Source organism: Otolemur garnettii, unplaced genomic scaffold, assembly GCF_000181295.1.
Source record: "Otolemur garnettii isolate 467f Iridium unplaced genomic scaffold, OtoGar3 scaffold00002, whole genome shotgun sequence".
Taxonomy (NCBI): domain Eukaryota; kingdom Metazoa; phylum Chordata; class Mammalia; order Primates; family Galagidae; genus Otolemur; species Otolemur garnettii.
The window spans coordinates 47,801,328-47,812,711 of record NW_003852397.1 but is presented as its reverse complement, the minus strand read 5'-3'; positions in this window follow the sequence as shown (position 1 = coordinate 47,812,711).

Below are 11,384 nucleotides of genomic sequence, written 5' to 3'. Positions count from 1 at the left end.
TGAATGTCTTGACTCAATGACTAAGAGAATGACATGAAGGTTACGTTAACCAGTTTGATGAGAGGATTTCAAAATGTATGTGAAAACAGCACACTGTACCCCATGATTGCATTAATGTACACAGTTATGCTATAAGAAATAATAAAGGAAATTTGAATGGGGAAAAAAATAAAAAACACAGCCTGTCCAAAACTTTTGTAGTGACCCACACACTATTCTCAATGTCCTAATACAATATAATAATAAAATTCAATAAGGTAAAGGAGAGCATTCTTGAAATGAATGGAAACATAAAATATCTTAAGAACAGAATAAGAAACTGAAAGAAAAAATATAAATTTAAGTAATAAAGAACAAAATTTTTGAAATAATATCTGAAACAAAAAAATTCACTGAATGAAATTAATAACAGAGTAGAGATAACAGATGAATAAGAACTTACATATATCAATACAAATGATCAAATTTGGACAACAGGGAGATAAAATATTTTTAAACATAAACAGGGCCTCAGGGTCCTGTGGGGCAATATCAATTGTTATTGTTTATAGGATTTCATGTTATTGGCATCCTAAAAAATTAGGAGAACAAGATTTTTGCAGAAAAAAAGTTTGAAGAAATATTATCTGAAATCTTCTTCAATTCAGTAAAATAAATATATTTCCATTATTGAGAAAATAGTGAAACCAAAAACAGAAAAAAATCAAAGAAAATCACCGAGACCTATTTGAATTACTGTGGATTTTTCATCAGAAATCACAGAAGACAGAAAATAAAGGAACAGAACATTTAAAGTAATGAAAGAAAGCACCTGTCAATTGATAATTACATATCTAGCAGAAATGTCCTTGAAGAACAACAGCAAAATAAAGACTCTTTCAAATAAAGAAAAAAACAAGAAAATTTGCTACCAATAGACACACTGCAAAATAAAAGCTAAAAGAAACTCCTTAAACTTTAAGGAAATGCTATAGAAGGAAACCTGGAATTCTATAAATGAAAGCGGAACAACAAAAGCAGTAAATCTCTGGGGAAATAGTCTTTTTCTTCTGTATTTTTTTTTATAATGTAAATGATTATTGCTAGGAAGTCCTGTTAACATTATTTGTTTGATTTTCAATGTAGCCAGACACATATGAAAAATATAATGTAAGAGAGATAGCATAAAATGATCTATAGATTTGTAAGAATTTCCTGTTTTCTATTTTATAAAATTCATAAATTGTTAACTCCAAATTTGTGAAAAAATATCTGTATATTTAAATCACCAGAATAATTATAAAGAAATAATTCAAAAACATATTGACAAAGAGGCAATAGATAAGTCAAATTAAATATTAACAAGTTAAAATAATTTAAATGAAGGCAGGAAAAGAGAAACAGAGGGAACAAAAAACAGAAGGAAAGAAACAGAAAGCAAATAACAAAATGTTAGCACCAAATCAAATCATATGAACAGTCACATAAAACATAAATTGTCTAAAGACAATATTATATTTGTTGTATGCCTAATTTGCTGAGGATTTTTATCCTGAAAGAGTGCTTTTCAGTATCTCTTGAGATGATCATATAGTCTTTGTTCTTAATTCTGCTCAAGTATGAATCACATTTATTGATTTGTGTATATTGAACCATTCTTGCATTCCTGGGAAGAATCCCATTTGATCATGGTGAATTATTTTCTTGATGTGCTGTTTAATTCTGATATGCTACTATTTTGCTGAGGATTTTTGGATCTATGTTCATAAAGGGTATTGGCCTGTCATTTTCTTTTTTTTTTGTTGTATCATTTCCTGGCATTGGGATTAGGAATGGGATGGGTGGGATTAGATTTGTAGAATGCGTTAGGGAGAATTCACTCGTTATCAATTTTATGCAACAGTTTCAGTAAAACTCATGCAAATTTTCTTTGTCCTATTAGAATTTGGGTGTAAATCCATCTGGGTTGGGGCTTTTTTTTTCTTGTTAAGAGTATTTTTATTATTGTTTTGATTTCATTACTCATTCTATTCAGGATTTCCATTTCTTCCTGATTTAAGCTTGGGAGGTTGTGTGTTTCCACAAATTTATCCATTTCCTCTAGGTATTTTAATTTGTGTGTGCAGAGGATTTCATAGTAGTCATGAATGATATTTTGTATCTCTGTGGTACAAGTTGTAATGTCTCCTTTACTATTCCTGATTGAACTTGAAAACAATGTTAATAGACAGTGATTTTTGGATTAGATAAATAAACAAAATCACACAAGACTAAATTCTTAGTTATTCATAGTATTCTATTTTAAATATAATGATAAAAGTAGGTTAATAGTGAATAATGGAAAAAGATATATCATGCAAGCATTAACCAAAAGAAAAATGGACTGGCTGTATGAATATCAAATAGATTTCATAACAAGAACATTTCTAGTGACAAAGAGGGACATCAAAATAATGATAAAAGGGTAAACTCATTAAAAAGAAACAGTATTTACTTGGTAAAAGAGTTTCAAAATATATGAGGCAAAAAACAATGGAATTGAAATGAAAAGTAGACAAATCCACATAAATATACTGGCAGATTACCTTGAAAGGCTTATTACTCTTTACTATTTTAGACTGCTCTTAACTATTTTTTCAGTTACCAATAGAATGAGTTAACAGAAAATCTACAATTATAAAAGGACTACAACACTATCAAACAACGTGAATAAATTGGCATTTTATAGAACATTTTACACAACAATGATAACAAAATCTACATTATGTTGAAGTACATATAGAATTCTACAAAATCTACATCCTGTTGAAGTGCATAGTGCATTCCAGTCAGCAGAAAAAAAAAAAATAACAAATTTGAAAGAATGCAAGATAGGTTCTCTGACCACAGTATATCTGAACTAGAATTTGATAACTAAAAGGTATATATAACATTCCTGAATATTTGGAAATTAGACCAAACACCTGCAAGTAACTAAGTCAAAGGTAAAGTTTCAAGGGAAATTAGAAAATACCCAGGGTAGGATGAAAATGAAACACATCAAAATTTGCAATATGTTGCTAAAGTTGTACAAAGAGGAAAATGAATAGCATTACATGTTTATATGAGAAAATATGAATAATATCAAATCAATAACTTAAGATACCTACTTAGGAAAAAGTAGAATAAATTAAAAACAAAATTGGCACAAGGAAGAAAATAATAATAAAGGTAAACATCAATGAAATCGAGCAAGGAAAATGATAAAGAAAATCTATGACACTAAAGGCTAGTTCTTTAAAAATATCAACAAAATTGATAAGTTTCTAGCAATGTAGTCATAAAGAGAAGACATAATTTACTTAACCAAGTATGAAAAAATGAATATCACTACAAACCCCACAGATATTAAAAATAAAATAAGAGGCAAATAAGTAACTTTATGACCAGATATTTGACAATTTAGATAAAATAGAAACTTTAAAAAAAAACAATAAAATGTACTTAAGCAAAAAGTAGGTAACCTCAGTGGTCTTGTATTTATTAAAATCATTAAGTTTGTAATAAAAAAAACTTTTTAATAGATAAAAAGCAATGCACAGATGGTTTCACTAGAAAATTCTACCAGATATTTAAAGCAGAAATAATAAAATTTCTATATAATTTCTTCAAGAAATTAGAAAAGTGAGGAATAAATACCTTTCATAAGGATAGTATTACCTAGATACCACAATCCAAAGAGATATATTACAGTAAAAGAAAACTACAGACCATTATCCCTTAAGAAAATATATGTCAAAATTGTCAACAAAATTTTAGCAAAAAGTATTCAGCATTGTATAAAAAAAGATGATCAGTCATAATTAAGTAGAGTTGATCCCAATAATCCAAGTCTGTATTAGCGTCAAAAAAATCAATCAATAAAATTTATATTAACAGATTATTGAAGAAAATCATAGGATCTTGTTGGTACCTTCAGAAAAAGCCCTTGTCACAATTTAACATTTATACACAATAAAATTCTCAGCAGACTAAAAATAAGGGTGAACTTCCTTAATATCGGAAAGGGCTTCTATGAACAACTTAACAGGAAACATACTTAATGGCAAATTTCTGAGTGCTTTCCTCTTATGATCAGTAGCAAAGCAAGGATGTCTGTTTTCATAATATTAATTCAACATCATATCAAAAGTCCTAGGCAATGCAATAAAGGAAGTAAAAAGAAAAGATATACAAACAGAAAAGAATGAAATAAAGTTACTTCTTTTTGCAGATGGCATGATATCTACAGAGTAATTTTTAAAAATTATTCTAATTTATTTATGTGATGAATTATGCTTATAGATTTATGTATGTTGAACCAGCCTTGAGATCCTGGAATAAAACACACTTGGTCCTGGTGTATAATTTGTTTGATGTGTTGCTGGATTCTGTTTGTTAGGATCTTGTTGAATATTTTTGCATCAATATTCATTAGTGATACTGGTCTGTAATTTTCTTTCTTTGTTGGGTCTTTTCCTGGTTTGGGGATCAAAGTGATGTTTGCTTCATAGAATGTGTTGGGTAGTATTCTGTCCTTTTCTATCTTTTGGAAAAGGTTAAGTAGTATAGGTACTAGTTCCTCTTTAAAGGTTTGGTAGAATTCTGACGTGAAACCATCTGGTCCTGGGCTTTCTTTTTAGGGAGATTTTGTATAGTTGATGGTATTTCAGAACTTGATATAGGCCTGTTCAACATTTCCAGTTCCTTCTGGCTAAGTCTTGGAAGATGGCAGGCTTCCAAGTATTGGTCAATTTCCTTCAGATTTTCATATTTCTGAGAATAAAGTTTCTTATAGTATTCATTAAGGATTTTTTCTCAAGGGTCTGTTGTTATTTCATCTTAACCATTTCTGATTGATGAGATTAGCAATTTTACTCTTTTTTTCTTGGTTAGGTTGGCCAAAGGTTTATCTATCTTATTGACCTTTTCAAAAAACCAACTTTTTGATTTATTGATCTGTTGTATAATCCTTTTGTTTTCAATTTCATTTAATTCTGCTCTAATTTTGGTTATTTCTTTTCTTCTGCTGGGTTTGGGATTGGAGTGTTGAGATATCATCTAACACCGGTAAGATTAGCCCATATCACAAAATCCCAAAATCACAGATGCTGACGTAGATGTGAAGAAATGGGAACACTTTTACACTGCTGGTGGGATTGCAAACTAATACGTTCCTTTTGGAAAGACATCTGGAAAACACTTAAAGAACTAAAAATAGACCTGCCATTTGATCCTATAATTCCTCTATTAGGTATATATCAGAAGACCAAAAATCACACTACAATAAAGATATCTGTATCAGAATGTTCATTGCAGCCCAATTCATAATTGCTAGGTCATGGAAGAAGCCCAAGAGCCCATCAATCCACAAATGGATGAACAAATTGTGGTATATGTACACCATAGAATACTATGCAGCCATTAAGGAAGATGGAGACTTTACCTCCTTCATGTTTACATGGATGGAGCTCGAAAATATTCTTCTTAGCAAAGTATCCCAAGAATGGAAGAAAAAGTATACAATATGGTCAACCTTACTATGAAACTAATTTATAGCTTTTATAGGAAAGCTATAACCCAATTTTAGCCCAGGAACATGGGGAGAAGGGAGAGGGAAGGGAGGGGAGGGAGGAGGGTGAGTGGAGGGAGGGTGATTGGTGGGATCACGCCTATGGTTCATCCTAGGAAGGAAGGTAGATGTGAATCTCTCTAAATGTAGGATATAAATGTCTTAACACGATAACTAAGAAAAAGACATGAAGGCTATGTTAACCAGCTGGATGAAAGTACTTCAAATTGTATACAGAAATAGTACACTGTACCCCATGATAGTATTCATGTACACTGTTATGATTTAATAAAAAAAAATCAGAAGGGCAGAGGAAATGTTCTCTGGTCTTTGTTTAAAAAAATAAAATTATTCTAACACAAATATATGAGTTGAATAATTTCACAAGATACAAGGTGAATACACAAATATTAAACATATTTTTACATTCCAGCAAAGAATAATTAGAAATCAAATTTTAAAACAATACTATTTATAATTTGGTTTAATTAAATTTACACAGAATCTCAATCAAAGAAGAATTAAAAGTTTGGAAGATGCTGAATTTCTTTTCATGTTTTTATTTGCCATTTATATATCTTTTTAGTGAATTGTAGGATCGTGTTTTCTGCCCATTTTCTGTATTTGATCTTAGCCAAAAGGCAAACTATAATAGCTCAAAGAATTTTGAAAAGTAAAGGAAGTTGGAAAAAAATCATCATACCTGATTTGAGCACATCCTGAAGATAATATGGTATTGGTGAAAACACAGACACATATACTGATGCAATAGAAAGAGCATCCAGAAACAGATTCACAAAAGTGAATCTATTCCAAAAGTATAGAGATAATTCAATGAAGAAAGCATGGTCTTTTCAACAAATGGGGCTGGATGAGTTGGAAATCTATATGCTGAAGAAAAAAAAAACAGCAACAAAAAAATCCTCAACCTAGAAGCTGAAACTATAAGCAAAATTAACTGAAAATGGATCATAGTCCTAAATGTGAAATGTGAAACTCTAACAGTTTTAGAGAAAAAATGAAAATTTTTATAATTTTGAGTTAGGTCAAAGATGTCTCAGGTATAACACCAAAGGACACCCACAAAAGGAGATTAGAAAGTAAGTTGGAATTCATCAAACATTAACATTTTTCCCACTATTAAAAACTATTTCAAAAGAATGAAAACAGCCTGGAAAATGGTATTTGCAAATCACATATGTAACAAAAAACAAAACAAAACTCACAAAAAGCAAGGATATAGTTTCCCTTGTATTCAGAATATATAAAGGACCCTCAAACCTTGATGATAAGAAATGAAAAAAGTGGTTTTCAAATGGTCATGTGAGAAGATCAAGTTGGCCAACTAGACACAGGTGGTATGTCCAGCCTTCAAAGAGAGAAACTATATCCTCACTTTTTGAAGAGATCAACTAGGAGCAAATACTAGGATTCACCAAGGAAGTGAAGGAAAGCATCAAAACTGGGTATAGTAAGGGTTTAGGGCAATTTTCCCAGTTTGAGGCTAGCTAACAACCGGAGAAACTCTTGGATGTGGTAATTAATAAGAGAAGTCCCTAAAGTTCTACTCATTGTGTGAAGCTATTATGATTTTGGTAAGAAAACCTCATGACTCACTCAGGTCCTAAGGGAGCTGCTTAAAAGTTGCACAGAGATACTGTTTCATAATGAACTTTCATAATGAACTGTCACAGAACTCCACAGGCATCCAAGCCTAGGGCAGCTTGAGCCAGGTGCTATTCTGAAAGCCTAGATAACAGGAAACCACAGGTCCCTTGCAGCCGTTGTGTAGCTCCAAGGAGGTGTAAAGGAGGACAAGTGCTCCCATACACACCCCTGGGAAGGTCTCCACTTGCCCCCTGCTGTGGGCTGCTCTTGAGACAGACATGAGAAGACAGCATTTTCTACAATTTCTTGCCCGCACTCCTATCCAGGTGGGGCCTTGGACTTTCTGGTCCAAGGTGCCAATTTGGAAGATTGATGCTAGGTTGTGACTTGCTCTAGGACTGAGTATGACATAGCTGTAGCCCCTGCCTGACTGGGGAAGATCAGAGAAATAAGGCTGTTTTTATTCAGCGTGCATCTGAGACAATGCCTGCCATCTTGCAGGGGGCTGCTATGGCACCAAACCTGCATCATACTAAATAGCCTTAAAATCAACTGACTACTAAGTCATTTAAAAGAGTGAAACAATGTCTTTGGCAGCAACTTGGATGGGCCTGGAAACCACAATCCTAAGAGAAGTATCTCAGGAATAGAAAAACAAACACTGCATAGTCACTCATAAGTGGAAATTAAACACTGGTCACATACAGAGTATTACAATGGATTTTGGAGACTCGGAAGTGGGGAGAACAGAAGGGGTTTGAGGGATCAAAAATTACTTGTCAGATGCAATATTGTCTTTTCAGATGATAGTTCACTGAAAGCCCTGACTTTAACCACTATATAATTCATCTACGTATCAAAAAACCATACAAACAGATGTACCCCTGAATCTACTGACATTAAAAAAACCCCACAAAGTTGCAGTTCAAAAATAAATAAATACATAACATGTTCATGTAATTCAATCAGGTATTTCACCAAAGAGGCTACATAGTGGCCAGGAAATGTGTGTACATATATACACACATATAATATTCTTTTGTACCTGTCCTCTCCTCCAAATCGTCCATTTCTGTTTTGCTAAATTGAATATGTGATTGAAGTTTTAAAGCAGACTGGACATTTTAAATGTCCAAACAATTGAAAAGTAGAGAATGTTCCCAAGAGAAATGATGGGAAGAGAGAGTCAACAGAAAATAGTCAGAGAGAATGACTGGGAGAAAATAAAATCCAAAGGTTTTGTAGATGTGCTCCCTGCCGAGTTCAGACCGTTCAGCAGACGGGCTGTGTATAGATGGCTTTACATCATGGGCCTTTAGCATGAGCTAGTCATGGCAGATGAAAAGCAGTCCTCCTTTGATCTGCTCTCTGGTTTAAAAATCCTTGTACTCTAGGATCCAGTCCCAGACATAGAAAACGTTTCTTAGAGCTAGAGAAGTTAGAAGATTGTTACAATCAATCGTGGGTGCCAGTCTGAAGCACTGTATCAGGACTTTAAACCAGGCTTGCCTTTGACTTTGAGGACACAAGACAACACATTTGATGCTACTGGTTTACCTGGCAAATCCCAATTTTCAATGCAAATGTGTGGAGTGCCCACTATATGTCAGGACTCTGTCAGCCCTGAACATGTACTCTGGCGTACGGAATTCCCGCAAACGTGTAAGGTAATGATTATGACAAGAACGTGAAAACCGAAACTACAGAGTGGCAAAATTAAAGCCTCAGATCTCCTTTCTCCGCCTGTTTAAAAGAACAAAGCATGCTTTTATTCATGACACCTCTTATCTAGCTCTCTTCTTTCATTCAGCAAATTTCTTGACAGAACGGAGCTGACGCTGCAAAGACTTCCTTCAACATTTGGGGAGGAAAGGTTTCACCAACCGCCAAGTATTGGGACCGTTTACCCCATGTGAGTGGAAGGATGAAATATTTTATTTCAATTTATCTATCTTCAGTCACAGATGTGGATAAAACAACTGACACAACTGTAACCACTGCCGCTAAAACAACTAATATGTGCATGACACATATCTATATGTGTTTGTGAAATTCATATATTGTATATTTTAATTTTCACAGCAGTGATTAAGGCAGATAATGTTATTCCATTTTATAGAGAATAACACCAAGGCTTAACAAATAGGGAATCTCTAATTCCTTCCATCTCAAACTCTACTTCCCAGTTAGTGAGTGAGAGCGTGTTGAGCGTATTGAGCCACGCTGAGCAAGACATCTTGGGCATCTTCGAAGCTTTGGCCACAACTTGCCGTTATGTCTACTTTGTACGCAAATCAGTCAGCCACTGCTAGCAAGAAATTGCCAGTTTTATGTAATGACACTTCACAGCCACCTCTGCCTTCAGAGGAAATCGATGTCCTTTCAAAATTTCTTCGTGCATGTGAAGAGCAGACTCGTTTTCTGATTGCTCTCTGCCCCTGTTTGCATTAGGGAATGAGCTATATCTAATGCAGTCTTCCTGTTTCATACATCCATTTGATAAATGTTTACCAAGAATTTACAATGTGTCAGGCATTTTATTATGTGATGGGAATGTGAAGATGAGCAAAGCAAACGTGAAGTCACAGTTAGCAGGATGGACAATGAAATTCATCAAAAGCACTTGTGTGATTGTGTTACTCTCTTATTGTCCGGGGCAGCACAGCCTAGGTCAGCACCACCTACACCATCCTGCCTCACTCCCTCCAAATGACCTGAAGATACTTGAGAACTGGATGCTTGTTGTATACCCCGGAGTCTTTGTGATTTTTTAGACAGCATGAATTGACCAATACAGTATCATTGACAATCGCAGAGAGTTGATCTCCACTAAGAGTGATCCAGGGATAAGAAACACCTTGGAATCACTCCATTCTCTTCCTTTGATATCCTTGCAGAGCTGGAGGGCACACAACACCGTTCATGTAGTCCAGGTAGATTAGGTTTCTGAGCCAGAGAATAGGGAAATGAAAGTGGAGGGTGGATCTGGAGGGGAAATGGGAACCAGTATTCAGAGACCTTAAAAAGAAGTAAAAGTTAACCAGTAAAGATGGCAAGTTTTAGGCAGACGATATAGTGTGTGCAAAGGCCCTGGTCAGGAGGTGGCATGTGCCTTGGAGAAGCAGAGAGAGAGGCCAGTGTGCTAGCAAGGTAGGGAACAGGGGGACACCAGTTACTAATGAGAGTGGGAAAGTAGGCAACAGCTTGTGCTTTTGCCCCTTATAGAACAAGCAAATTATTTGGGGCTGCATCTTAAAAAGGTTTTCAGTAAGGAGAGTGGATGACACAATTTTGTTTACGCTTTTAAAAAGACAACTTGGTTGCCGGGCCAGTAGTAGGAAGGGAGGTGAAGAAATAGGAGGAGGCTGGCTAGGAAATTGTTAAGTTCCTAACAATTCCTAACAGTTCTGAGTTGTTGCTGCTGAGTCAAGTGAGTGGGTCACCTACCTATAGCACTGAGGTATTATGAGTGCCAGGGGAGGGGCACTTAGGAAAAAGTTGGGACAGAAATAATAAGAGCTGTTTCACATGATGGCAGAAATGAGGCTGGCCCTGGTGGCCTGAACGCAGGAAACAGTCATTTCCAGCTAGAGAGACCTGTGTCAGCACAAAGTGTCACAGAAAGTCACCAAGTGATTAAGGAGGAAAGCTCTGCTTCAGAGGAATCCACCTGTCCACAGGGGCCTGAAAGTGATGACTCAGGGCCTGTGAACTCCTGTCACTCTTCTTTCTCCCCCAGCTTGTTTGAAGGATGAATTCATTTGCTCTTTCTTTTTGGCTCCCTAGGAATAGGCAGAGCGGAGGGAAGTTTCCGGGAGGACCGGGTTAAAAACTTCAGGGCTGATTCCTTCATCTCACCTCCATCAGCAGCTGGTGTTATTGTTGCTGCGGCCGCCACTCTTCTCTCTTTGCTCCTGATGGGCTGGTTGGGGGAGAAACCTGCAGTTCCCCTGTGGGCCCCCTATATGGTCTGCTCAGCAGTCACCCCTGAGCCTTCCGGTAATTGCCTGCCAGTAGGGAGGGAGAGCAGAAACTGAGAAATCTGCGTGGACCACAGCTCCGCAATTCCTCATTTCCCTCTCCCACCTCTTCTTGCACTTATCTCTCCTCTCTGCCTTCCCGGTTTTCTTTTTTTTCCCCTTGCTCTATTTGCCTCCAAAGTAATAACCCATTTCTCTCCAATTTTCTGAATGCGGTAATCATTTCT